The sequence below is a fragment of the Erpetoichthys calabaricus genome, chromosome 12 (genome assembly GCF_900747795.2).
Source record: "Erpetoichthys calabaricus chromosome 12, fErpCal1.3, whole genome shotgun sequence".
NCBI lineage: Eukaryota > Metazoa > Chordata > Cladistia > Polypteriformes > Polypteridae > Erpetoichthys > Erpetoichthys calabaricus.
Window position 1 is genome coordinate 133,189,455 of NC_041405.2, and position 25,052 is coordinate 133,214,506.

General features: G+C 41.1%; 1 protein-coding gene across 2 annotated transcripts in view; it reads right to left on the reverse strand.

Moving 5' to 3' along the window:
* Positions 1 to 7,174, reverse strand: part of mef2b (myocyte enhancer factor 2b) — a 60,168-nt gene extending 52,994 nt beyond the window's left edge. The window contains exon 1 of one of the 2 annotated variants that reach the window (XM_051934659.1): positions 6,885 to 7,174. The gene's annotated coding sequence lies outside the window, so the exon portion shown is untranslated. The remainder of the gene's footprint in view (positions 1 to 6,884) is intronic. The other variant, XM_028816258.2, reaches the window with a different exon arrangement.
* Positions 7,175 to 25,052: the final 17,878 nt, after the last annotated feature.

The following is a 25,052-nucleotide window of genomic DNA, read 5'->3' on the forward strand; positions in this document are numbered from 1 at the left end:
TGGCCACATCATTCACATATCCCATCATGCCTCACAGTGCCATGAATATTTTTACAGGAGCTCTTAAGAAGTCTCTCCTTGATCTTCCATGCTCACTTTATGGGATTGTGTTTAAGGTAGTGGACACACACCTCAAGGTTGCCACAGCTCCAGCTGTAGATGCATGTAATGAGAATGTAAAATGTCCAGAATAGAAGAGGCAGTTCACCTTAGAAAGGTGCCATATGAAATAACATTTGCTTGTAGGGTGGCATGGTGGTTTAGTGGTTACCACCCACACAGATTCAGTGTCCTAGGTTCAAATCCTGTGCCTGGTCACAGTCTGTGTAATGCTTCCATTTCCTTTTGAGGTTTCCTACTGCATCTAAAGCATGGAAGACTCCAGTCCCCTACAACCAAACATTGGGTGGAGTGGGTGGATGAATATCATGTTGTGTTTGTTTGTTTGCAATTTCTACGCAATGTCAGCTTATGCCTGCTGCATTTTACCTGTGCCTATCACCTCCTGATGTAATCTCTGCCACCTCTGGGACTTTTGAGTGCGTGAGCAGCATGGGAAAGTAATTTGGTATCTTAATGAACTGAAGCACACGTGCCATAGTAGAGACAATACTCATCGGCTCAATGGCACATGAGGAAAATGTTGGAGTGAAGACACCGATAAAGGCATCAAAAACACATCCAACTCGACAGCCTGCACATTCACAGAAATTACTTGGTGGCTTGGCTTGAGCTCCTCTCAGTTACCCTCAGAAGGTCACAACACCACCCATTCTGATTCAGCATTAGTATTTGCTAATTTTTTCTCTTTTTTTTGTTTGGTTTTAGTGTGGGGTGATACTATCTTTACACATTGACATCATAGTCTAAAATTAATCATTATGTGCTGAATCCACCCACCACCAGTGACTGTGTCTTCTGTCATCAGTAATTTAGATAGATAGATAGATAGATAGATAGATAGATAGATAGATAGATAGATAGATAGATAGATAGATAGATAGATAGATAGATAGATAGATAGATAGATAGATAGATAGATAGATAGATAGATAGATAGATAGATAGAAAAGGCATTATATAATGATAGATAGATAGATAGATAGATAGATAGATAGATAGATAGATAGATAGATAGATAGATAGATAGATAGATAGATAGATAGATAGATAGATAGATAGATATGTTAAATTTTCATACACAAATAAAAATTCACTGGTGATCCAAAATATAGTCATCTACTACCACAAACTGGACAGCTGAGTTGCTCACATTTTTGGAGTGAAGTGCCATGGCTCAGCCTCTCCCAGGGTGAATCACCCTCAGATACACAGTATTCCCATATTGCTGGGATGATGGCAGGTAGCTGACAGAAGATTTTGGCTTGTGCATACACCACAAGGTGTTCAGTTTCCACCTTTGACAACACATAGCCCTGAGTGGGTCTTTCCAATGGACAGTAATACAAGAGTATAAAGCAGTAGTGCTCTTGATGTTCTTCAATTTGTAGGAACTCACCACAGTAAAGGATGTGGGAGGCTGCCAGTGCAGACTCTTCTGCCTTGGTGGAAGATGTCCTTTGGCTATTTTGGCTATTTTTATGCTTCTGCTTTAGAGCTATATATAAACTTTCTTTTTTTGTTGTTTTAACAGAAATGAAAAGGAACCTGTTAATGTTGTGAAACTAGAAATGGCTTGCTAGTCTAGCAATAGTCCATTGAAAATTTTGACAAGTATTGCTAAATGACTTTATTATCTCACACCAGTGACATTCTTTCTATTTCATAGGTTGTTGGAGAAGATTATAAGTTGAACTTGGGTTAAAGTCAGAGCAAACATAAATATAAACATACTTATATACAGTATGTGGTAAATAAAAATAAATAGTGATAGACTGGACAAATGACTCATCGACCAATAATTAGGCCAAGGCGAGCAGGCATTGTTGCCCCTTTCCTCAACTGTATTTGCCTCCAAGTGGTTAATCTCAGGGCAGCACGGTGGCGCAGTGGGTAGCGCTGCTGCCTCGCAGTTGGGAGATCTGGGGACCTGGGTTCGATTCCCGGGTCCTCCCTGCGTGGAGTTTGCATGTTCTCCCCGTGTCTGCGTGGGTTTCTTCCGGGCACTCCGGTTTCCTCCCACATTCCAAAGACATGCAGGTTAGGTGGATTGGTGATGCTAAATTGGCCCTAGTGTGTGCTTGGTGTGTGTCCTGTGGTGGGTTGGCACCCTGCCCGGGATTGGTCCGTGCCCTGTGTTGGCTGGGATTGTGACCCTGTGTTCGGATTCAGCGGGTTGGAAAATGAATGGATGGTTAATCTCATTTAGACGGGTGTACCGAGCCACCATTCCACCTCTGCCTTACCCCATTACTCAGTGACATTTTACTTATTTGACTGCTCCTTTTATCCATTTGACATACAGTTGGTTACATTCTTTTGTATTTCTAATTAGAGAACAGGCAGGTGAAGTGACCTGCTCATAGTCACACAGTGTCAGTAGTGGGATTTGAGCCCACCCCATCATGGCGTAACTGCTATGCCATTACTCCCTGCTTAAAAACACTCTCTATCTCACAGGTGATACTTGGCAGTGAAAATGGTGGTGGGTTACTTCAGCATACAATTATACCCCTCACTGGGGTATTGAGTTCATAAGATCACTTTAGGTTTTTTGGTTACCACGTCTGTCCTAGAGCTTCAGGGAACTGTCTTTGTTATGTGGTGTGGTTCATCTTTGAATGAAGTTTGCTTGTTCTCCCTACACTCATAAAAATAAAGGTGACAAAATGTTTCTTCAGAATGGTACCACAGGGGAACCATTTTTGGTCTCCAAAAGGACCACCCCCATGAAGGATTCAAAAAGATTGCCCTTATTTATTTAGATTAATAACATATTTCAAAGATAGCTATGAAGAGATGATAACAGATCTGTGCAATACCAAAGACTTGTGACTTTAAAGACACTCTTGCTGCAAACAATCACACAGGCTAAGTTCAAGTTTTATCTCTCAGTATCCTGCTAGGTAGTCTACTAAACATTAAGAATTTCTGTTTTGTCCACATATTAGTAAAAGCTCAAAGAACTGATGTCACAGGCAAATAACACTTCACAGAATGAAAGCAAGAGATCTGTGGGGAACCACACAACTCAGTAAAGTGCCATTAACAATTCAGTATAAAAACGAGCAGGTGTTTCTCAAACATTCCACACCGACAATTAGAAATTGGCACATTATGGGGGTCTGTGAGTGGGGGGCGTGTTCGTGCCTTGAACTCATAGCAATCAAGAACCTGCTGACCAGGACAGTGCAACAGAAACAGCAGGAGCAGAACATGGCCGGCCATATATAGTGCATTAAAAGGCACACAGCAAAGAGTGAATTCAAAGCAGACTAACAGCATTCTTAAATTAAAATGTCAAAGTGTCTTACGGAGTGTCGTTTGTTTAAGGTTCGAATTTCTGCAATACATACGAGTGACTTTCCATTTAAATGTAGGAACGTTAAGCGTTTTAAGCGCTGTATACGTTGGACTGCACATTTTATTTCTGTGATTACATGGGCCCGTTACGTTCGTTACGAACTCTGCTTTTGAAATGTCGACACTCAAATAAATATTTGCAATACTTTGGACGTGCTTATCGAAAAATGTAATAGCATTAATCCAATGAGTTAGTATGGAAATAAGCCGACAGTATTGCTGTTTAATCGAAGATGGGGGACTGTCGTAATAAAACGTGAATTCATCAACGCTCCGTCCAGGATTTGGTACCTGCTTTGTGGCTCCCAAATTCACCAGAAAATGAAATGGTGGAGGTTTTAATACCATACACCTCACCGGGAACATAAATACATATAACAGCCCATCCCCATGCTGTAAGACTGCACTTGATCGATCCGTTTTAATTTGGAGCAGGCTGCCCTGATCTGTAAAGGAACTCAGCAGTCCTGGTGGGCAAAAGGCTGGAGCTGCGGTTAACTCGCTGGGGTCCTCGGTTTGTAACAAACGTTGGATTTATAGACCGAAATGCTCGCCACGATTTCCTGATAAGTGTTAATTACTGAAATCTATTATGAGATTTGAAAAATGAGCGCCTCTCATTTCCGCTAATAATGGTGCTATATAAAACTAAAATAGGTTGACCGATTAGTGTGTTACATGCTTGAGTAGAGTTTACAAGCAATAAATGATCATTTGTAGTAAACTGATAACGCATCGGGGTTATGGCGCACATGCAAGTGCTCTGTCTGCATATGGAATCTGGCATCCTACTGCACGGGGTTTCTGAGTGGTTCTTACGAGCGATGCTAATGGTTCCCAAAAGAACCATCCACACGAACTTTTACTTATTCAGATCTGTAGCATGTTCCGCAAATAGCCATTAATTGATTATAACAGAACTGTGAAATAATCTGCATGACTCCTGATTTTGAAAGGTCTCTGGCTGAGCACAATCACGTTTCAGGTTTTCTGCTGTACCCTGCTAGATTAGCCTACTAGACATTAAAGGCTCCAGTTTTGTCCACAGCCCAAAGAAATAACTACACATGCAAAGAACCCTTCCCGGAATGAAATGGTTCTTTGAAAACCCATTAAAGTGCAATTAGAAGAAGTAATTAATAAACAATCAATTAAACACACTTATACAGTAGAAGAATCACGCAGTGAGCGCGCAATCACTCTTTAAAAAGCAAAAGGGAACTCCGGAGAATGTAATGCGCTCGGTGCAAAACTAACCAACAAAATACAACTGCGTGACACATACAATTTAAAACGAATAACACACCAATGACTCCGCGAAAGTGACAGGTCCGTGGCCTGATGCACTTACTGTCCCCTGGTCTTGGCGTCAGGTTATGGCCCTTCCTATGGGACTTCTGTGGCCGCAGGTGATTGGCTTGGAACGACTTTGAAAGACGTTTAGCGCTCCTCCCTCGTTAAGAATCTATTCCTAGGATAACCACTCGTTTCAAACTCATATATATATATATATATATATATATATATATATATATATATATATATATATATATCCATCCATCCATCCATCCATCCATCCATCCATTTTCCAACCCGCTGAATCCAAACACAGGGTCACGGGGGTCTGCTGGAGCCAATCCCAGCCAACACAAGGCACAAGGACCAATCCCGGGCAGGGTGCCAACCCACCGCAGTATATATATATATATACAGTATATAGCAGTATATATATATATACAGTATATGATCTGATTAAAGCCACTTAAACAGAAATGCGCATGTTTCACCAAAAATGTTCATATATATATATATATATATATATATATATATATATATATATATATATATATATATATATATATATATAAAACGTGCTGTTATTTTAGTAAAGGGACTGATTTTAAATGTGCACCCACTTACATTATATAGACTTTAAATAATTGATCATGACATCGTAACATAGAACACAATGTTTATGGTATTGGTTATAACATGCTTTGTGGAAATTGGCAATGACTATAATTTGAATTGTAGGTATATAATAATAATAATAATAATAATAATAATAATAACGCGTACCTATAGTTGAGCCTTATCTTTTACAACTATAAAGAAGTGTGAGCGGAGGAAACGTATTTCTGTAAAAAAAATTACGTAAATTCAGAAAAACAAAAAATATTTCCTGAGAAGTGAAATTCTTCCAGATATTCCCCAAATTATCTCTTAAAATGGCCAATTCACTTCTGAGCTGACATCGATCTCCCGGCGCACTCCTGGGATTCTTGAGAGGGACCCCTGCTTGGTAACGCATGTTTTTCCTCATGCATGCTGCCAATGATGTCGACAGCTGTGCACATGAGCGCTGCAATGGGTGAGAATTCGTTAGGAAAGTTGGCTCCTTAATCGCATGCGGATGTTTTTTTTAAGTAACTCTTTACAGATCCATGTTTACGGGTGTCTGTAGAAACACAAGTTGTTCTAAGTCTGTCAGCTGAATTGTAAGGTGATACTTGTTACCACCCCTCTTATAAATGCCGGTTCTGTAATTGGACTTTACTGGTTTGCGTTATCGTAACTCCATTGCTTCATTGGGAAAAATAATCTCGGGAGGGTTCTTTACATGTGAAGTTGGTTCTTTTGTGCTTTGAAAAGGTTCCTGATATGTATACATAACAAAATAACCTTCAATATATTGTAGGCTACCTAGCAGGACACTAACAGGTCCAGAAAACGTGGACTTTGCCTGTGTGATTGTTTACAGTGAGGTCCCTTTTAAAATCAAGAACCAATTGGATTTTTCACTAAGTTACAAAAGTAACACCACAGCACGTGCCTTTAGACAAACTTACAGTAAATATCTTAAAATTGTCATTTGCTTGTCACCATCTTATCCCAAAACCTTTACTTATCAAAACAATTACTTTAAAAAGAAAACTTGTTTAGTTTTTTCTCTGCAATAGACTTAAAGGTGAAATAATTTTCAGTCCTTCATTGTTTTCTATATGATGGATTTAAATTACTTGCATTTTATACAGCTAAAGATAAAGATCAGAGCGGAAATGCCTAAAACGTACTACGTTATACACACTTGCATGCAGATGCATTTTCGTAAATTAAAAAAAAAAAAAAGCCTGTTTTGAAATCGTGGTGTTGATGACCAGCTTTTATGATGTGCAAGAAACTGTAACTGCAAAACAGTGCCCTGCAGTTATACACTAGACGGTCAGATTATTCATGCGTGATATTACTACACACGCACTTTGCATCAGGACTTCTTGCGATAGTCTTCACTGTTTTTCTGTAACACGGGTGGATTTTCTTTTAAATTAAGCAATACATAAAGAAAACATTATGTCTGATGCTGGCCGTGCAGGTACCCGACTTCCGACTCGATCGCTTACCTGTGACTGTGCCCTGGGTGGTCCTGTTCAGCTGGTTCTCCGTGTTCACCGCCTCCAAGTTCAATAGCTGCTGCTGCACGGAGGTTAAAGTGAAACTGCGCGGAGGAGACGAGCTGCGACTCTCCTAGAGGCTCTCACATATGAGACCTGCCAGATCGTCGCGGAGCTGTGTGTGTGTAGCACAAACCTATGACATCAAAATCTGTGACTGGTGAGAGATCAGCGCGCTCCAATTAGCCGAGGGCTGCTGCGCTCGCTGCGCGTTCCGTTATACGCAGACTCGCGCAGCTGTAGGCCACGTAGTTAGTAAAGGCGACTACACATCACTCCGCTTGACAATCCTCGACCCCTAAATGTCATTAGCTTTGCGTGTGGGCGGCACGGGCCAGGTACGCCGCTCGAACAATTGACAGGTCACTTAAAAGCGGCACACCTCTGTAGCTCACGCGCGATATATATAGGGGTCCTAAAATAGCCTGTCCGTTCAGCGGCTCGAACCACCGAAAATAGACATGTTTCTCACCTTGGTTCAGCGAGCGCTTGAAACATTCAGCGGTCACTTTACTCAATTGGTTATGCTGATGCAGGCCCCGAAAGTGGTTAGCCTATGCTAAAATGGCTTATTTTGCACGTGTCTCAAAGTAGACGGCTTTCTGTATATGGTTAATACTCGACCTCGTTATTAATTTCCTATATGTACCTGAAAAGGTCCGTTGAACATTTAAAGAAGAGGACACACTTTAGCATGCTGGACGACCAGGGTGTGTGCACTGCATGACATCATTGAGGTTTACAGTCCAGAATGTCATTTTCATTAGGCTGCAGTGTCTGCCCTGGACTTCCTAAAAGGGTGACATTGTGATGGGTCTCTTTTCAAGGCTGGGCTCATGGACGTTCTCTGCATGGAAGACTAGTATGGTCAGGCTCTGGGCACATTTTCACTCTTTAACCCCGTGTAACAGTTGACTAAATCTACCACAGATACTCCCAGTTCTCTTGAACAGGGGGTCTTCTTACAGGGGAACTTAACCCAGTCTCTATAGCACTTCCTCAATTTGAATGTGCAGATGACAGAAGGAGCTTTCATTCTTCATTTTACTTTTCACACATCTCTTAAAAAAAGGAAACAGCAGACGTTTCAATGAACGGATTCTAGGTTTTTGACAAAAGAGGAAAATGTAATCTCAAATATTGAATACTGAAGTATCACGTTTTTGGAAAAGATTTTAGAAAATGTAAAAACTGATAACTACATGGAATTGCATCTCTACCAGGCTATTTTCATGTACAGTATTTTCACCACATATGTACAGAACTTGAAATGTTTGTGTGAAAGTTAAGTGTTTAATGTCAAACCTGCAGATGTTTCAAGTGGAATGGTCTCCATGTTCATGACAGCAGTGGGCTCAGAGTGAGGACGTTACCAGTAATAACTAATTAGAAGTATATACTCCTTAGCAGATTCAATCACATTAATTCAAGGAGTACTAAGCTCTAAATAAAGTGACTGCCCATTTCAGTGTAAGGTGTAATCAAACAGATCAATGAAAAACAATCTGTGAAGAGCTCCATACTTCAGTAACCACACTTTGGTTGCAGTACACAAGCAACACGTTGCAAAAACCAGAGAACTCTCTTAGCAAACCTTATAAAGAAAAGAAAACACGACAGTCAAATCCTGTGAAACGGGGACAAGTCATATAGTCGTGATGAATAGTTCTTCATTGTGTTCTTAGCAAATGGATGAGAAGGCACACAATGCCACCATAAAACCCATAAGGTGAAGTGTTGGTGTGGTTCTGTAATGGTTGTGGGGTACATTTTCTTGGCATGCTTTGGCTGTCCACTTCTCTTTAGATCATTGCTTCTTTAAGCTTCTTTTTTTTTTCTCATGCCCTAATTTTGCCTTTTGCATGTCTTCAAGACCCGCTTTCACCATGGAACGTCATCCAAGAGATCCATACCCCTTGTGGGATGGTCACAAATCATAATCAGGGAGGGGGTCTCACCCCCATGGTTGATGTTGTAATCTAGGGGATTGTTTTCTCATTACAAGCAGGGAATTATCGTATGGCATCCCGCAAACCATTAGTGACCCTTTCTTATTCAGGACTATTGTAATTCACGACTCAGTGGAAGTTGTAACCAAAAGTTTATAAAACATTGCTTTAGAAGATAAGGCCAATTTTATTACTGGACATGGACACAAATAGATGAACATGCATAGGCTTGGTCTGCAATAGAAATAAAATCCTGCAGTAGTGCTTTATATTCCTTGCTTTGCACCCCAATAAATACAAGATATCGCCAATATACTACAACCCCATTGTGCTTCACTCAATCAGAATATGGAACCAATGTAGTAAGTATTTTAAGATAGAGAAGCTTTTTCTGTGGCACCTCTGCACAAGAACCACCTTTTTCCACCCTCTCAAACGTACACAGTTTTTAATGTCTGGAAAACACTCGTGATGAAATCACTTAGAGATCTGTACATAGACAACGTCTTTGCATCCTACCAACAATTACACTCAAAATTTAACTTTCCAGCAACACATTTCTTTCACTACCTTCAAATTAGAAACTTCGTTAAACAAAACCTACCCGATTTTCCTCATCTCCCACCTACCGCTATGCCAGAAAAAATATTGTTCAGTCTCGAGGACTTAGATAGCATCTCTGTAATATATAAAACTATTTTACAGTCCATCCCTTTCAAAGATCCAAGAGGACAATGGGAAAAGGATCTCCCCCTCAACATCTCAGAAAGGCGTGGAAGGTAGCAATGCACAGAATTCACTCGAGCTCCATATGCAAAAAGCATATAATTATTCAACTTACAATTATATATTGAGCACATCTGTCTCGTTTAAAATTGTCCAAAATGTTTCCAGGGCAAGATCCAACCTGTGAACGTTGCAATCAAGTTCTAGCCTCACTGGGCCACATGTTTTGGTTTGTTTGAAACCTATTTTTGTAAATCTTGACTTTTTTGTATGGAATATTATTTGATTTAAAACACATCAATAAAATCCAAAAAAAAAAAAATAAAAAGATAAGGTCAATGCAAATTTACATTAATTTATTATGAGAGATCACCTTTATCCTCTTCTGGAAGACAACACGTAGCATCTACTGAAGCCTTTGCAGTCACCACACCCCCTTTAATGGCACTTTATGGTTCTTTATTGGATTGTGTGGCTAATGGTTCTTTGCATATGAAATTGGTTCTTTGTGCTTTGAAAAACCTGCTAATATGTACAAAAACGCAAATCTTTAATGTATGGTAGGCTACCTGGCAGAAAACTATAAGATTTAGAAAACCTGGAATTAGCCTTTGTTATTGTATGCAGCAAGAGTTCTTTTAAAATTGTGAGTCATTGGTATTTCACAAGGCTGTCACCATCTAGTCCTGGTTATTTACTGTATGGAGCCTGCTACAGATCTAAATAAATAAAGCCTTTTTCTTGGACCTTCATATAAATAGGTCTTTTGGACACCATAAATGGTTCCCCTATGGCATCACTCTGAAGATCCACTCTGGCACCTTTATTATTAAGAGCGCAAAAGGGCATTTATGGGAGATTTTGATAAGAACTGTTTGCATTTCCATCAATAAGTTTCAGTTGACAGGTTCCAGCTGTCCTGGTTCCTTATAGAGGCCTTAAAAGATCATCTCATATTGGTAGTTTTGATAAGATGTTGTACACTTTCTCCACATATTCAAGTATAAATTGCTGTTCAGAGTCTAGTCCATGTCTAACATCTCTCGGATCATTTTTGTATAACATCCACAAGATCACATCACATATGACTGGAGTATGCAGCACAACACTTCTGGTCCAGGTATTGGTCTTGTCACATCTGGACAACTGCAGCTCTTTACTGATGGGGTACCTGCATGTGCTACCAAGCCATTGTAGATGATTCAAACTGCAGCAACACTACTTGTGCTCAAGCAGCCAAGATTGGCACATGTCATTCCTCTTTTCAGGTCACTACACTGCTTTCTTGTAGCATTATACATTATGTTCAAATCCTTGATGCTTGCCTACAGAGTAGTTCATGGGTCAGCATCATCTGTATGTTTATGGAGTCACTTTTGAGGTCCTATGCTCCTTCCTGCCCGCTCAGGCCAATAATGAACGCTCTGTTCTGTTTGGCATGAAATCTCATGTGTAGCTCCTAGCTGGTGGATTGAGCTGCCCACCTCCATGTGAACGACTGACTGCCTTGATGTGTTTAAGAAGCGTTTGAAGACTCTCTTGTTCTGTGAATATCTGTCTAATTGGTAATGACTTGGATAGGTTCTTGTAACTAAGATAAGATGAATTAGATTTGAGTTGTTCTGTTTGGTTTAAAGCTCATTACTCGTGAGAGTCAATTTTATAGCCTGTCCTGTAGCACCTGTTCCCAAACAGACCCCCAGACTGATGTTTACTTGATTATGTTGACATCTTTTGTAAGTTGCTTTGAGTAAAAGTAAAAGTGTCTGCTAAGCGAATAAATTTAAATATAAAGTTTGTTACATGGAGTAGTATTAGTCATTAATTGATCTAAAATTCCTAAAATCGTTAGTTAAGTGGGTGTCATGATTTAAATGAAAAAAACAATGTTTTGATCTTTTAAATTATTTTTCCTGGTTGGTCATTACACAGTGAGGATGTCATTGCTCTGCCATTTTGAATTTCTTGGTTGCTATGATGGTATTTGTTGCTAGGAAGCCAGGCTATGTGTGTATGAGTGTGTGATGGGATGGTGGACGTCATATTTAAAGCCAACATATACGCCATAGTATTTTCAAAGGGCAGACTTTTACTTTTTTAAGCAATTTGCTTTCAACGTCTTTAGTTTGGTTTGACTTTTCTTTCTGACTTGAATTTGAGGTGATTTTTCTCAGTTGCTTAAACTGTTAGATTTGCCATGTATGTTTATGAATCACACATTTTCTAATACCCCATGAACATGTTGCCTCACTCAGATCCATCCATTTTCCAAACCCACATATTATGAGCAGGGTTGCAGGGTTACCAGTGTACCCAAAAGGAGGTGTTTTATCTTGCAGGGCACCCTGGATATCATTGAGAGGAGTCACAGTGCATGGCTTGATGGCAACTCCGGTCTGTATTGGGAACTGAGAAGGACAGCTGCAAGGGCTATGAGGATAGATAAGGAGGCATTTGTTAGAGGAATCTGTGAGCAAATGACACACCATCTATAGTCTAGTGACCCACATTCTGCTTACAGAGGAATTGAAGCTTTACACACATCTGAATCTGTTCCTCGGAGAGTCCGAGTCAGGGCAGGTAATGGAATGGTCCTTACGGATGACATTGCATCTGTGACCTGCTAGTCTGGCTATTTTGAGCAGCTGTTTAAAGCTGATCCTCTGGCTAGGATGTGAGATTGCACAGGTGGTGAACCAGCTGTGGGTATGGAAGGCTGCAGGGATATGTGGTATCTGGGGTCAGTTTCTCCAGGCTGGTAGTAAGGCTGTTGTCCTGGCATTGCAAGCAATCTTTGCTTCCATTTGGGAGTTAGGAGTCATCCCCCCTGACTGGAAAATGGGACTTGTCGTCTCTATCTGGAAAGGGAAAGGAGATTGCCTGGATTGTAGAACCTACAGGGGGTTAGCATTGCTCTCTGTGCCTGGTAAGGTCCTCGCTAGGGTCATCCTTAATAGGATCCGTGATCAATTGTTCACATACCAGTGACCAGAGCAGTTTGATTTTACACCTATGAAGTCTACCATTGACCGCATCCTGACACTAAGGGTTCTCATTGAGCGCAAAGAGGAATATCCAATGTTGAGTTTCATTAAGCTTTCGACTCAGTTGATTGAGCTGCCCCCAAAGTTGCTGGATATCATAGCAGCACTAATAGTGAGTACTGTACAGAGTGGAGGCAGAACCTCTGCGTTTTTCCCAGTTGATTCTGGGTTTCATCAGGGGTGTGTTTTTGCTCCTACTCTCTTCAATGCTTGCATGAACTGGGTGTTGGGCAAGGTCATGGGGTCAAGCAGCTGTGGGGCATCTGTTGGAGAAGAGAGATTGACTTTGCAGACAATGCTGTGATATTCACAGAGTCAATGGAGACTCTGATCGGGGCTCTTGTGAGACTGAGTGAGGAGTCTGAGTGTCTGGGCTTGTGAGTGTCCTGATAAAAAACAAGATCCAGGCCTTTAATGATTTCTTAGGTACAGCCATCAGCTGTGTGTCTGTTTTTGGAGAGAGTTTCACCCTTGTCGAGAGGTTTACATACCTCGGCAGTGACATTCATGTCTCTGATGACTCTTCCTATGAAGTCAGTACACGAATTGGGTGAGCATGTGGGGGTCATGATGTCACTGGATATCCCGATATCTTTGTAAAAGGACAAAGGTCCATGTCTTTAGTGTCCTGGTGCTCCCTGTTTTGCTATATGGTTGAGAGACATGGACGCTATCCAGTGACCTGAGATGAAGACAGGACTCCTTCAGTACTGTGTCTCCTCAGAGAATCCTTGGGTACCACTGGTTTGACTCTGTGTCAAATGAGTGGTTGCTCCAGGATCCAGTTGTGAGGGAGCTTAAGTTAGGCACTACGGTCATGTGGCATGATTACCCGAGGGTGATCCGGCTCACAGGATCCTCCTTCTTGAGGACCCGTGTGGCTAGGCAAGGCCAAGGAGAGGCTCACATTACACCTGGCTGTGGCAGATAGATGGTCATTTCCAGGTGGTGGGACTGGACCATGTGTCTGCTTGGGGAGTTGCTAAGCAGGTTCCCAAGCTGTTTTATCATGTGGTGGGTGCAGCAATGCGCTGCACCAGTACATGCTCCCCAACCTGACCTGTCGTGGGGTAGCTGGAGCTTATCCCAGCAAGCTACCAGAGCACCTGGAGGAAACCCATGTAGGTATGGGGAGAACATGCACACTCCATGCAGAGTGGACCCAGGAAGCGAATCCCATTCTCCATAGTTGTGAGGCAGGCGCATTAATATTGTGCCACCATGCTGTTTTAGTTCACTCAAAAAATGAACATAAAGGTAAATAACATTTCATCCTCTACGAAAGTTAAGATTGGTTTCAGTAGCTGGGGGCTCATCCTATTGTTGCACTTCATTCAAAGTGTTAAATTTCAACTTTTTTCAAAATTAATTCAAGTTCTTCAGATATCTTGAGTTAAAGACACTGTTGGCTAGTAAGTGTCCTGAGGCAAAGGAAAAAGAGAAACAAAGACCAGAGAATGAAAGAACAAAAAAGCCAGCAAAATTTATGGTCACAGATCAGGCAAAAAGTCAATGAACCAGAAGGACTAATCAGATAAGATCATCAAAATAAAGTCATAACGTTAGTTTTGTTTTATCTCAAAAAAAATCCTAAGCACATCTTGAATTTCTTACCTCTCTTACTAATGTGAGGTTTGTTTTGTTTTTCATCCAACATCAATTGGCCTAGACATGTGTGCCTCCATCCTTTATAGGGAGGGCAAGATAACTGGAAATGTCATGTGATCTCTATGTCACATGATGGGCAATAGCCATGGCAACTGTAAACAATACAGCCTTGACCATACAAAAACAGTATCAAACAGTATCTGTCATCAAAGGTTTCCAGCACAAAATCTATTGATGTGACATCACCAACATGATGTTCAAACTACACAAATAACAAATAAAATAAAAAAAAATCACAAAATAAGAACCATGATGTCACTAAGGTAAATTTATAACATCACCTGAGTCTTGATAGCTTGGTTTTGTCCTTTGGACAATGTGCCAGAAATTGTAGCTTTAACATTTGACTTTTTATTTTTTAACTGCACCCTTTAGTTCTTCATTAAATTTTGATGTCACCGTGAATCTATGAAGAGATGTTTTTTATTGATCGTAATGTGTTTACATGTTTGAGACACCCTTCAATTAAAAAGGGGCTGAAGGCTGTGCCTAGGTGCCAGAGAGGGCAATGCCAGGGTTTAGTCAATTGGCTAATAAAGAGTAGCTATAGAAACACTCCAAGTGGAGATGTGCCATGCATATGATGGCAGAGTGCTACTGCTGCCTCAGAGATTCACTACCATGGGTTCAAATCCCACACCTGATCAAAGTCCATGTGGAATTTACACATTAGCCCATGTCTGTCTGGGCTTTCCTTAAGGTACTTCAGTATTCTTCCCATATCCTTAAACATGCTTGTTAGGTTAACTGGCACTTTCAAAATGATCCTCTGTGTGTGTGTGTGTGTGTGTTTGGGCACTGCAATGAGCTGGAATCTTGTTGAGGGCTGATTCTGATGGCATGAGCGCTGGCCCTTGAAACCCTGAATTAGATTAAGCATGTCTGAGAATATTATATTTACTATATATGCATCCCTGAAAAACAACCTGACAATGGCAGCAGGTGAGGCAGTAGTGCTGCGGCAGGAGTGCCAACCTACCACATATTCATTTATTTTTGAAGCCAGACTTGTAGCGAGAAGATCGACTAAATACAGACAGCATTGTCTAGTAGATAAGCTTATGTATGTACTGTAGAGGAGATAATAGTTTGGACTTCATCTGCAGTAAGAGTGGTGTACTGCTGGAAAGGAGTTGCTTACAAAATACCAGGGGGGTTAATGTGTAGTCTATGATTCCACTACCAGTGACCAAATACTGTGGCCAAAAGTAATACTAACAGCCCAGGAGGTAGTTACTTCATAAGCACAACTCAATGAGGGGTACATGAAGCATCCCCCTCACAGATAAGGTGCCAGAATTAAGGCTCAGTAGTTTATCCATGACCTCCTGATAATTCATATAGTGGACTGGTTTTCATTGGTTGCGTTGGCCCTTTAAGTAGGTGTTGGAAATCAGACTAGAAGGAACACCTGGAGAACACCTGATCCCAGAAGTGGTCCAGGAGCTTTCTTTGGAAGAGTCTACCACTTTGCTACCAGCCAGGACTTACAGGAAGAAGGAAGACCAGATGAAGGCCAAAGGACAGAGGAGGTGAGAACAAAATGGGAAAGTAGAAGGGCAAACCTGCCAGAGAGAGACAGAGGACACCCATGTTTAGGTAGACCCAGTGGTGTATTAGACATTTTGTATTTACTGTGGGTTACAATACCCCTGCATCTTTCTGCATCTTATTAGTTTTATTATCATAAAGTCTTTTTTGTTATACTGTGGCTATTATTTGGGTTCAGGGTTTGCTTATCAACCAAATAATGAAACAGGGGTTATTACAAAGAGAAGGAAAAAGATATCTCTGGTGAGGTGGCTCACCTACTTATCATCCTCAAACTACAAACCATCCTATAACCTCAGATGATGCACTGGAAGCTGATACCATGGGTGGACAGGCATAAATCCAACATGATTCCTCCCATATTGGAGCATGGCAGCTCATAAGCCCCAAAAAAACAGATCAGAAGGTACAACAGTATCTACAAGAACAGACAGATAACGCAAAAACACTTCCAGGTTCCTGTCCTTCACATGCTAAAGTCATCCATTTGCTAATATGACTCCTTCCTTCTGTAGATGAGTCCTGTTCGGCCCATGATTTGTCTTTCTTCATGTCAGTGACTTTATTAGTCACTTAATCCAAATCATATTATGTGATATCATCTACTGTTAAATTCTGGTCCGTACTTGTAAAATTTTTATTTTTATACTGTATTGAGGATTTGTTCTGTTCTGTGTATTGTATTGACCCCCTTCTTTTTGACACCTAGTGCATGCCCAACCTACCTGGTAAGGGGTCTCTCTTTCAACTGCCTTTCCCAAGGTTTCTACCATTTTTTCCTTACAATGTTTTTTTTGGGAGTTTTTCCTTGTCTTCTTAGAGAGTCAAGGCTGAGGAGCTGTCACGTGGCAGGGCCTGTTAAAGCCCATTGTGGCACTTCTTGTGTGATTTTGGGCTATACAAAAATAAATTGTATTGTATTGTATTGTATTAGCACCTCCAATTTCTTGTCTTCTGGCCTCCTTGGCATTACAAGGTGTGCAAATGCAGATAAATAAATTCTAAGGCTGTTAACCTTAAAGCATTAACAGATGTGATTAGTTTCCCAGATATAATCACATTTAGTGCATGCCTTATTTGAAAGTTCTTGTTATCTGAGTTAGTAGTTTTCAAACTGGGTGCCCGCCACACAGACAAGATTGAAGTTATTAAAAAAATCAATTCCAATTTCCGTGATTGAGTTTAAATTAGACAGTTTTTAAATAAACATAGAGGTTACTGAAATGTTCTTCAGCTGTTGCATAAAAGTAGTAGTATATCAACGTAGTTATACATGAGAGCAGCAGTCGTCAACCTCTGTGGTACACAAACAGTTGCCCGTTGGTATGCGACAAAACAAAAAGAAAACACAGGTAAAACTGGAGCTTATAAGGACCACTGGTTACCCAGCGGCTCAACCCAAGTCTCCAAGCTCAGCTGTACCTCAATTCCACTGTCAGGTTTCATGGGGCTTCTGCTGTGAGACTCCACTCTTTTATCTCCCAGCCCTGTTCTCATCTTCCATGTCCACCACCCACACCAAATCGAAGTCTTCCAATGCTCACATTGGCTCCAAGGGATCTTGCTTCTGTGGTCCCTTTTTCATCCCCTCCACCCATACAAACAGGCTACACAGTGTGCCTAACTTTCTGTGGTCTGAAACTGTTTCAAGATTTTTCATTTTGCTGAATTTGTGTTTTGTACCGTCATTTTTAGAAATTGACAGACTAAGGAAGACAAATATATATTTTAGACTAGTCATTAAAGAGAACAAAATCTTTATTGTTACATATACTGCATGAGCATAGTGAAAACTTTGTGCCACTGTTGCAGTGATGTATAAACCAGTACAGTAAATAATAAGGGGAGAAGAAGGTAAATAAATAAGAGTCTAAAAAAACATAAAGTACATTATAGATACACATAAACCAGCAGGTGGGTACAGAATCACAGTGCAGAACAGATTGGATGAGGTTACTAGGAGTTCAGAGACCTTATGGCCTGAGGGAAGAAGTTGTTCCTGAAGTGAGTGGAGTGAGTGGTTAGGCTTTGGTAACTTAAACCAGAAGGTAGCAGTGATAATAGAGGTCTTCAGAGATGATGGATTCAGCTCTCCTCAGAGATCTGATTGAGTAGACAGTATGAAGCTGTGGAAGGTCAGTTCCAATGATTTTAGAAATATATAGATAGTCCTTTGGAGGAGTCTGCGATCCTGGCAAGTCACCATTATGCTTCCAGTCAGGATAATTTCAATAGAGCAGCAGCAACGTCTCTAGTGTTTTGATTCTCAGCCCAAAGCTCATTGGCCTCCTCAGGAAAAAAAACCTTAGCTGAGCCTTTTCAAGGATGCAGGTGGTGCTGACAAACCCAAAAGGCAGTGAGTGATCTGGACACCAAGGAACCTGAAGCTGCTAACTGTCTGGGCAGGGGAGCTGTTGATGTGGAGTGGAGCAAGCCTGTCTTTGTTCTTTACGGGGTCAACAGGTTGTTGTTATGGAACCTCCCTCTTGTAGGCAGCCTCATCTTTATCACTGATGAAGCTAATCGCAGTGGTGTTGTCCATGAACTTGATGATGCTGTTGCCCTCATGCTTTGCACACAATCATAGGTGAATAAACTTTATATCACTGGGTAGAGACAGCAACTTTGCGGAATGCCAATGTTGGTGAACAGCATGGAGGAGTCATTTTTGACAATTCTTAGTGACTGGGGTCTGTTTGTGTTTTCCTCTAGGGAGCGCAAGCTCCCTGGTTGGAATAAGTTCTTTTGCAATAGGCGTCTTAAGTAACTCGAAACTATATACATATAATATTAAAAGGCGATACCCCTCCCATAGTGATACAGCGGTAAGCAATCACAGAAGAGAAAATAACTTAGCTTTCTTTAGTGACGATTTATGCAGCATTACAAGTGAAGGAAGCCATAGCAAGCCTCTTTTACCGAGGTGGGAGGTCGATCCATTTTCGTCGCTGCGCTAGAAGGATTTTCAGGATCGGATGATGTAATCTTCCATCCGTCCATTTGCTTCAAAGGTGTGCCGGGCAATATTCCAAGACTTTATACTCTTTCTCCATATGCAGGCCCTTACTTAGGTATATTATGCCATTCCAAACAAGGCAAAGAGAGGATTCAATTTCATGCACACAGAAATAGTACAATGCCCATTTTCATAGTTGTCCCTTTCATGTCTTCTAATGCTTGCCTAGCAGTTCTAAATGATGAGCCCCTGTGTGTTACATCTGGCCTTTAGCTGTACATGTGAGAAAGAAGCAGATTGATAAAATATTTTTTGTACAGAGCACAGTGACATATTAAACATATAAACTTATATTCTGATTACAGTTTGTCAGGAAGTCAAACATGAAGCCACAGATGGAGCTGCTTAGACCAAATGAAGAACAATGACAAATTTTAACAATTATTAAAAATAAAATGCATGTATCTAACATGGGCAGCACGGTGGCACAGTGGGTAGCGCTGCTGCCTCGCAGTTGGGAGACCTGGGGACCTGGGTTCGATTCCCGGGTCCTCCCTGCGTGGAGTTTGCATGTTCTCCCCGTGTCTGCGTGGGTTTCCTCCGGGCGCTCCGGTTTCCTCCCACAATCCAAAGACATGCAGGCTAGGTGGATTGGCGATTCTAAATTGGCCCTAGTGTGTGCTTGGTGTGTGGGTGTGTTTGTGTGTGTCCTGCGGTGGGTTGGCACCCTGCTCAGGATTGGTTCCCTGCCTTGTGCCCTGTGTTGGCTGGGATTGGCTCCAGCAGACCCCCGTGACCCTGTTTGGATTCAGCGGGTTGGTGGATGGATGGATGTATCTAACATTGCATTTTAGTAACCCAGCCATAGGAGATGCCCAAACCAGTGTGTTTTTTCATGCCAGTTCCAAGCCCAGAAAAATGAGGATGGTTACATCAGGAAAGGCATCCAGTGTAAAATTTTACCTGATCAATATACAGACAGCAATACAGATTTCCATATCAGATCAATTGAGGCCCGGGTTAACAATGGCTGCCACCAGTACTGTTAGCCAACAGGGTGCTGGCGAAAATTGGGCTACTGTTGGCCAAAGAAGAAGAGAAAGAGGGCGAAGGCATGCCTGGAGGCAAGGGGGAAAGAGGAAGGTAAAGAGACTGGAAGTGATGGTAGGGACATTGAATATTAGCAGTATGAGTGGAAAAGGGAGAGAGTTAGCTGATATGATGGACAGAAGGAAGGGTGATATATTGAGCGTGCTAGAGACCAGATGGAAGGGGAGTAACGCCAGGTGTATTGCAGGCAGGTTCAAATTGTCCTACTATTGTTCTGTTATTAATGTGAATCATCAGCTGAAAGCTCTTGTTTTAAACAGAGTTACTAGTGTTTGGTGACCTTTACCCTCCCTTTAAAAATAAATACATTAATAGGCTGAAGTTAGAAGCAGAACTCTGCTTAGTTTCAACACTGGGACCCTTCTCTGACAATAATGACCAAATCAAAAATAAAGGCACTCAGCTTTCACAGTTCACTTGTTTTCCCCTTTTTTACCTTGAAGTCATATCCACCTTATGTTATTTTTCTGCTCCTTTTGATCTGGATTCATATGTAACTGTATAATTGTTCTAAATTATAAAATATGGAAATATTAGGCTGTCAGTTTGTTATTCCTTATCAAATCTACTGTTCTTACATTAAAGAATAATGCATTAAAAAAGTATTTGATGTGCCTAAGAAAAACTAAAAGACATACACAACCACACAAGAAGCTGCCTGTAATCAGTTGTTAAAATCCCAAGACGAAACGTTAGCCATAGTGGAGTTAAGAAATCTCACTTTTAGCTGTGCCTAGTAAGAGTTCAGTTCTCATCAATTTAATGGGGGTACTTCCAAATATTTCAATTCCATGGAGGTGCTAAGCCAAGACAAAAGGGCTGAAAACTCCTGGCCTGGAGAAATGGCAGGTGACATTTGATGACACGTGTCAGCAGTTTGCTGCAGTTAAGTATTTGGTCTACAATTACACAAAATCACGCAGTGTGACTGCTGTTAGCAATAGCCAAGATTTCAGATCATACTCCACTTCGCAGCACTGACTATATATTAGTGGGAGTCCTGACCATATAGTACAACATTTTGGTGGAAGGGGTTGACTTAAAGACAACATTTATGATGGTTTCTGTTGATCAAAAACTCATCCAGACAGTATGATACTTGTAAACTTAGTGATGGCAAATTTAAATATCACAGAAGTGCAATGTCCTTGGCTTGTCACTTAGGATCAAAAGATGCATGATACCACAGTTAAAACAGCAAAATCTATAGTAGACTACAATCCATGAATGTATAACTCGACATATGTCCATGAAATCTAAAGCATTAACTACTGCTATTTACCGTAAAATGGATTGCATCAGACCGCAGGCCACTAAATATAGTAGAAGATGCAGAGCTGAGAGGCGTCATTCAGCGAGGTCTGACAATTCTTACACATTACCTTCACGTGAGGCAATAATGTCACATATCAAGGATTTATATGAAAGGCACTGGTCTTCACAGTTTGAGCAGCAAAGAAGTTGTACACGTCCACAGGGTACTACTAGACATTGCTGATCTACCTCGGTTAAACAAGCAATTATTCGCGATTAATCAAGTGCCACATTGCAGTTGAAGCTGATTAAAACATTTAATTGTTTGACAACCCTAAAATATGCAAATTGAATCATTTTTCAAATTGATTTATTCTGACACAGGTTAGATGAAGCCTGTCTTGTAGTTTTGGAGCAAGCCAGGAGCCAACTCCAGACAGACAGACGGACGGTTTGCAGGGTCAGGATTGTCACGTGTGTAGTGAGTGAGTTTCTTCACAGAGTCATAGTTCTCTCTTACCCTTTATAAATCCATCTACTTCTCTTGCCGTTTGTAAGATGAATATCGTCTCTGCACTGCATACGACTATATTTTGTCTTCCTCGTTATTAATATGAGCTTCTCTTCCTCTTCTGCACAGCCTGATACTTTCAGAAATGCACCACAAGACAAATGGGCCCATTTAACACACAGCCCTGCAAATGTTCAAACAGTTACGTAGCAAGGATGTTCACTGCTATAAAGGTGGGCCATCAGAACCAGAAGAGGCCAGACATGGGCCAAGCGATGATCTTAATGCAAGCAACTGAAGGTCGGCAAATGACTGTACTCTTTTGGCATGCAGGTTCTGACCACAGCTGGCACTGTAACAGTACAGAGAAGACAGATGAAAGGTAAATCATAAAATCAATTTTACATTTACAATGAAAAGTGGAGAGAAGTTCATCTCAGCAGCCAGCAAGCATGAAGGAGAATTCATTTAGGTCTGGCTTCTTATTGGTTTGCATCTGTTTACATTTTTATTAAGTGCTGCACTATTTATGGAACATTTTAAAGTGAATATTACATTACAAAGAAAGCTGTGGATGGCATGATGTGAGCAGGTCTGTAATACTGAGGTCAGATCTTCTGTGGTCATTGTCTTCATGGAGTTTTCACATTCTACCTGTGTCAGTGTGTTTTTTTTTTCAACAGGCACTTGGTTTTCTTCTCATATGTCAAAAATGTGCAGTTTAGGCTGATTTGCTACTCCACAATGGGCTGTTTTGAGTTGGTCTTGGTGTGTCTAAAAGTGTGCCCTGTGACGGACTGGCAACATGTTCAGGTTTGATTCCTGCTTTGCATCTTTGCCCAAAATGGGCTGTTTTGAGTTGGTCTTGGTGTGTCTGAAAGTGTGCCCTGTGACAGACTGACACCTTGTTCAGGTTTGATTCCTGATTTGCATCTAAAGTTTCTGGGGTATTTATAAGCTTACCATGATTCCCACCTGAATAAATGGGTCTGGCAATTGTTTAATTGATATGACATAGCAAACAAGAAAGCAGTGAGTGGCATAATGGCATAGTGGGCTGGTATGAGTGAGCCTTGGTGTGTGTGAAAGTGTGTCCTGTGATGGACTGGCACCTCATTCAGGTTTTATTCTTGGACAATAACAGGCTTACCATGATTCTTAACTTAATAAGTGGGTCATACAATTGTTTATTTGATTTTACAAAGTAAACCAGAAAACAGTAAGTGGCATAATTGCATAGTGATCTGGTATGAGTGAGTCCTGGTGTGTCTGAAAGTGTTCCCTGTGACAGACTGGCACCTTGTTCAGGTTTGATTACTGCTTAGCATCTGAAGTTGTTTGGATATTTACAGGCTTACCACGATTCCCAACTTAATAAGTGGGTTTCACAATTGTTTAATTGATATTACAAAGCAAACTAGAAAACAGTGAATGGCATAGTGGTTTGGGTTTCTCCATGACAGTTCTTAAATGGTAAGATTGAAATGCCACCCAGACACGCTCTGTGTGTGGTGGTGTGAATTTCTCCCAAATGAATGCTCACTCCATATTGGTCTAGCATCGGTAAAAGTATTTCAGTGACCTCCGTGATGGAGGAATGTCCTGCCTTGGATGGTTATGTGCTGGTATTCCACAGAATCCTGTAGTGGAAATGCAAGTTTAGAAATTGGATAGATAAATGAGACACAGTTTCAATATTTTACTCAAAATCTTTACACTGTATTTTTGGCAAATTTGAAACTACATTACAAGCTGAAATATGGGTGCAATTCAGAGCTCTGTGCATATTTACTATTGGCATGCTGCCATTGCTTCACACTATGAAAAATAGCAAAAAGTCACTCATGCTATTCATAAAATGGTACAGCCCAGTACAGCTTGGGGCCAATGCAATCTGCTACAGTTATGTTATTACCACATAAGGCAATTGCATTTGTGACAAGTGCGGCCAAAGGAAAGAAAAGTCAGAAAGGCCAAAGGGCAGATGCACGGTGGCAAAAAGAGCTCTCATGGCACTCCATATCACATGCTGTGTGATGCAATGATCTGCAATATCCGAGAAGCCCAGTGGGTGCATACAAACTACAGCGTGAAAACGCCAGACACTTGACGTAGCATACTCTGGAGGGAAAGTTGGAGCAGGTAGCTAGCATCACCATCTCCTCCTCGGAGACTATAAGTGAAACAAATCTAGCAAGGCAGCATGGGTCTCCCTTTGAAGTCACAAACTACTGAAATTCAACAGGATCAGACTACATGGAGGCAGACTGGGCTATAAAAGCTTAACTGATGCGTAGAAGCTTTATAGCAGGACAGCAGGGTCTAGCTAGATCAGCCGGTAAGTAGGTAACTACAAGGGAGTGAGATCCTTTAAATTCAGGATAGAGCTGATTAAAGTCATGAGATGAACCTTAGACCACATCCACACTACTACATCTTTATTTAAAATCACAAGACATTAGTCTACACTTTCGCCTTTCATCCATACTACCCCGATTAAATGCAATCTTTTAAAAACACATTCTAATTGTGATCTGATTTGCTTGTGTTTCTTATATATAGCCCTTCTTTGATTGGATTCTGCTCAGTACAATGTCTCATTTCCTGACTGGTCACCCTTCATGGAAGGAAAACATTTTCCGTCATAGTAGACACAATGGAGTTGCTTTCCATGGTGTTTGTTGTGTTGCTTACCTGTATAGATCTCAGTTGCATTTTGCACAGTTTGAATGCTACATGCACATGCAAAAAAAGGCCAATACCGTAATTCATTGGTCTCTATAATTTTGTGATAAATCCTGTGTCTGCCAGTGTGACCTTCCTATTTTTCCACCAATGCATGTGTGCCGAGTGTAGGTGAATGTCAACATCATATGCATTTTCAGTTGTTTTAGTGATCAGAGATCATTTTCATTTCAAAACAAAGTAGTGTGGACACGGTCTTAAATCTGACAGGATCAGGCTACATGAAGACAGACTAAGATCTAAAAGGTGAACTTATACTTGGAGGTAGAGGCTGAGTGCATGCACTGATACAGCGTGCTGGTGCACCTACCACACAACCTTAGGATTCCACATTGTGCAGCACCTCAGTACCACACTAGTTTGAATGGAGTAGAACAGTGTGAGGATTTGTACAGTGGCTGGAGTGCCAATCCTGCCACCAACCTCCGAATTTCCCCTGGCAAGTTGGAGGACGTGTTTACAGGGCTGGATGCTGATTAAAGTCATAGCCAGAACAGAGCAATAGCAGAATAAGGGCCTTGTTCATGGGCCCAATGGAGTGGAATCACTTCTGGTATTTATTGGATTTGAACTGGCAACCTTCCGAATGCTGGTGCAGATGCC